The 4,636-nt window shown below is 40.3% G+C and overlaps 1 long non-coding RNA gene across 1 annotated transcript in view; it reads right to left on the minus strand.

The window, feature by feature from the left end:
• Positions 1-3,304: 3,304 nt before the first annotated feature.
• The window catches only part of LOC107182898, a 15,607-nt gene continuing 14,275 nt past the window's right edge, over positions 3,305-4,636 (minus strand). Inside the window, exon 3 of the long non-coding RNA XR_001513657.1 lies at positions 3,305-3,315. This is a non-coding gene — a long non-coding RNA (uncharacterized LOC107182898). The remainder of the gene's footprint in view (positions 3,316-4,636) is intronic.

A 4,636-nucleotide genomic window follows, 5' to 3' on the forward strand; every position in this document is an offset into this window, starting at 1 on the left:
CTCTGGGATATGAAGAAAAATAATTTTATTGTGTTAACCCACTGAGATGTTAGGGTTGTTTGTCACAGCTGCTAATGTTACACTATTTTTAAAATGTTTTTATTGATTTCAGAGAGAGGGAGGGAGAGGGAGGGAGAGAGAGAGAGAGAGAGAGAGAGAGAGAACTTCAAATGCAGACAGAGAAAGAAAGAGAAAGAAAGAAAGAAAGGAAGAAAGAGAGGGAGGGAGGGAGGGAGGAAGGAAGGAAGGAAGGAAGAAAGAAAGAAAGAAAGAAAGAAAGAAAGAAAGAAAGAAAGAAAGAAAGAAAGAAAGAAAGAAAGAAAGAAAGGAATGGTTCCTCTCAGAGGAGTAATAATTACTTTTTAACATAAAAGTTGTCCAAGAGCACAATGTAATCTGCATGAGAACTGTGCAAATATCCTATGTGAATGTTCTACCCCCCATGTACACCCGGATTTCTTTTTCATATGTTGAACTTTAGAGCTCGATGGAACTTACGTTGTATCATCACGTTTTACAGATGAGCATGACAGACTCAAAAGCAAGTCCTCAAACTACACAATTTGCTCTTGCTGGACAAGCTGATATTTGCTTGGTGTAGGTGGAGTCCAGTTATTATTTCAGGGCCTATTTTGAGGCCATAGAACCAGAAACCCTTTTAGCTACTTTCTGGTTGTCTGCACCTCCCCTCACCCTCCATCTTTGGTAACTTCTGTCCTCCTTCCACACCTGCCCCCAGGGACAAAAACCTAATTTCCAGTATTCACACCAGAGCTTTGTTCTTGCTAAATGAAAGCAAAGTGCTGAAACAAGTGCTGATGTTAGATATATGATGATGTACACAATAGTGTTTCTCAAATCTTAATGTGCATGTAAGTGGCCAGAGAATTTTGTTAAAATGAATGTTCTGATTCAGTTGGTCTGGGGTGTCACCCAAAATTCTCCATTTCTAGCAGCTCCCATAGGAAATCTGAGAATTCTGGTCTCTGGGCCACCCTATGAGCAAGAAAGGGACTGGGAAACCACCCGTCACATCTTGTTCAAAAGATGTAACGGTCGCTTTCCAAGTTCTACATCCATACCTTTAGGAATATGATGCTTTTATTTATATTATTTTTATTTATATTATTCTACCTTACATCTTTGGTTGGATTGTTATTATTTACTTTTTCAGAAAATGCTACAAAGCATTTTGGAAACTGCCAGTGCAGGAGTAATTTCTTTTCAAACTCTGAGTTATTATAAACCTGCTGTAGACATCTGTGGATTGAAAAGAACTATATAAAGGCAATATTATGTTATTGAGTTGGTGCAAGTTTAGAATACAGTATCAATCAAGGTTTGACTTTCAATTCTGATTTTATGATGAGTAGCTATCATGGAAGCAGAGACCACAGTTTGGCTATTAGGAAGCTTTATTTTACATATATGAAGTCTTATTTATGTCAAGTAATTTAGTTCCCAGGTGTCCTCATTCTGTATCTGTGACTGTAGACAGACAGTATATGTCTAGGTAGTATGACAGTATGAATATGTGTGTGTGTGTATATATATATATACACACATTATATTATAGAATATATAGTATTGTATAAGTATATATTAATGCACATATATTATACATATATATGCATATTCAGGAATCAGCTTCAAAACTATAGTCAGTTCACAGGCTATATAGCTGATTTGTGGAAACTGATATTTATGAACTACACAGATGTTAAAATTATCTTTCTTTTATTTATTTATTCTGTGGGAAACTGAAAAGTGTTATACAAGCAATTTTACTTCTCTCCTTTCACCTCTATTTCCATTTATCTCATCCTGTCCCCTCTACTAAAGTAAACTGGGGTGTCTTGTTACAGCAATCTAATTTGGGATGACTCGAGAGATAGGAAGAGAGACAGGTAACATTGAATATTCAGAATTCAGTAATGAAAAATAATCACGTTAGTGAAAAGCCAGCTGTTCTTTGTTTTCTAATAGGCATGTGATATTGATGAAAAATAGTGTTCAAGTAAACTTTACCAAGTAGAATTTATTTGATTCAGGGTATTATATTATTTGGCAGAATAGGAAATATTATTTAGGTTTAACAAAAAGCTAAACAGTACAGCCAATTCAAAGACCCAAATAACAAAGAATTATCTTTACATTTAGAGAATGAAAAATGCTAGGGCGTGATATTTACTAGTAAGACATTGCATCATAATTCTTTCAGAAAAATATGCCTGTGTTGTCTACATTTTTCAAATTTCATTTGAACTAATGCTTTATGGATGTTTGTTACTCTTAGGGGTATGTTAAAATGTCATTGCAAACAGGTCAGACAACTTAGGTTTAGATGCTTCTGGATTTAAATCCTCACATGCTTCTATTTTCTTAGTTGGGAAAAAAATGGAGTTTTGTGACAATTTGGAGTTACTTTTCTATATCTCCCCAATGAGTTTGCAAATTCAAGGAGCTTCCCCAAAAGCAGACTCTGAGACAAGGATTGGAGTCCAAGGACATGAGGGAGTGAGGAAGTGAGGCAGGGAGGGAGGGCAGCTAGGAAACATATGTTCATGTGTAGGTTACTGCCTGGCAACAGGGACTGGAGCCCGCTGGGACCCTGCTCCACTGAGGGACAATAGTTTTGATAATGCCTTATCCTTCAGTGGTTGACATCACTCCAGGTGTGCTCGTTCTCGGGCAGTCTGTCTTCTCATGCTCAGGCCGGTCACTCCTAGGGCCAGAGAAAGCCCTCTCTAAAAGGCCAAAAGAGGCAAGAACTCAGAGACTTTTAGGGAAGGATCTTCAGTTGACCTTCAGGGCAAAATCAGGGCATTGATAGTATCTATTTTATCAGTGTGATCACGTTGTATTCCCAGCAACTGGTATAGTGCCTGGTACCTAGCAGATGCTTAGTTAGTATTTATTTGGTGAATGAAGGAAAGAAGGATAGGAGAGAAGGGAGAAAAATGCAGGATTCCAATAGAATGGGAAAAGCCAGCATTGGATTCCTGTCAGGCAACAACATAACTTACAGTCAGTGTGGTCTTTTGTTCCCTTTTCTGGGGCCTGAGTGATATTCTACAGAAATCACCCCAGAGGAGGAAGAGGGCCTGAGAAAGCAGCATCAAGTTTATAGAGTTTGACACTATCAAAGAGTTAATAAGTTAGAAATATGTGTTCCTTGCCAGAAATATGAGCAGAAAGAGCTTGCCAATGATTAGTTTCCTTTTTCCTGAAAGAGTAGAGAAATGTGCTACAGGGCCAACCTGGACCCAAAATACTGAAGTGTTTTCATGCCTAATGCTGACTCTCTCCCTCAGCCTCCCGTGGCCCGGGCATTGGGTGGCAGACCAGTCACAGAGTGAGTGGGAATTCATCCACAAACACTTTCTTTCTTTAGCAGGACTCCTAGCTCCTCCTGACAATTTCCTCATACTGATTTATTGATTTAATTTTTTGTTGGCGATAGTGGTGGTTATAAAGTAAATTTACCCCAGTAAAAAGGGATTTGGGGAATTCATTAAGGCTAACATTGCACTTGGATGCTAGACTCACTTTCCATCTGCCCAAAACAGCTACATAAAAGAAGCAAGTGACACCAAGCTAGTGACAATGAACTCTTTCCTCCTTTTATTCTGTTAGGAAGGTGAGAATAGAAGGATATGAGTGTTATTTTCCTCTTAATTGCTAACCTTGGAAATCAAAAGCCAAATGACCCTCACAAACACCATTTTTGTCATCATCTTTGAATTTCAGCCATGTATTTCTCTTTTTTCAATTTGATTTAGGACTAAAAAGAAAAATTGTCTTGGATATATGTTTCCCTACTCTTGACCCTGCTTTTATGTAACAAATTAGCCCAAACCGTGGCAGCTTAAAACAACAAACATTTGTTATCTCATTTTCTCTGGTTCAGGAATCTGGGTATGGCTTTGCTGAGGGCTCATTCCCCCAGGTCTTTCACAAAGCTACAATCAAGGATTAGGCTGGGACTGCAATCTCATATGAAAACTCAACTGGGGAAAGATCCACTTTCCAACTCATACACATGATTGCTGGAAGGATTTACTTTCTACCAACTATTGGACTGAGAGCCTCAGTTCCTGGTTTTCTGTGGACCAGGGCCTCCCCTACTTCCTTGCCATGTAGGCTTCTTCACAAGGAAGCTGGCTTTCATTGTAGCAAACAAGTAAGATGGCAGTCACGGTCTTTTTTAAACCTGATGTCCTAATGACACACGTTAACTATTACTGTGTTCTCTTTGTCCTAAATGAGCCACAAGGTCCAACCCATACTCAGAGAAAGGCTAATACGAGGACATGAGTAGGAGGTGTGAGGATCATTGGGGGTCATTACATAGGCTGCTTATATAGGTACTAGAGGCCCAGTGCACAGATTCATGCACCGGTGGGGTCCCTAGGCCTGGCCTGGGCCCTCTCACAATCCAGGACCCCTCGGGAGATGTTGGACTGCTGGTTTCGGCCCGATCCCCACAGGCCAGGCTGAGGGACCCCTAACGGATATAGTAGTGTGTGAAGTGGCAGGTGGCCAGGGAGGAGCCCGAGCCTGGGCCGGGCACTGCGCCACTCCTGTTCACCCCGGCCCCATTGTGCCTGCCGCCGCCCGCTGTCCCCACAGCTGA

Source organism: Myotis davidii, unplaced genomic scaffold, assembly GCF_000327345.1.
Source record: "Myotis davidii unplaced genomic scaffold, ASM32734v1 scaffold3390, whole genome shotgun sequence".
Lineage (NCBI taxonomy): Eukaryota > Metazoa > Chordata > Mammalia > Chiroptera > Vespertilionidae > Myotis > Myotis davidii.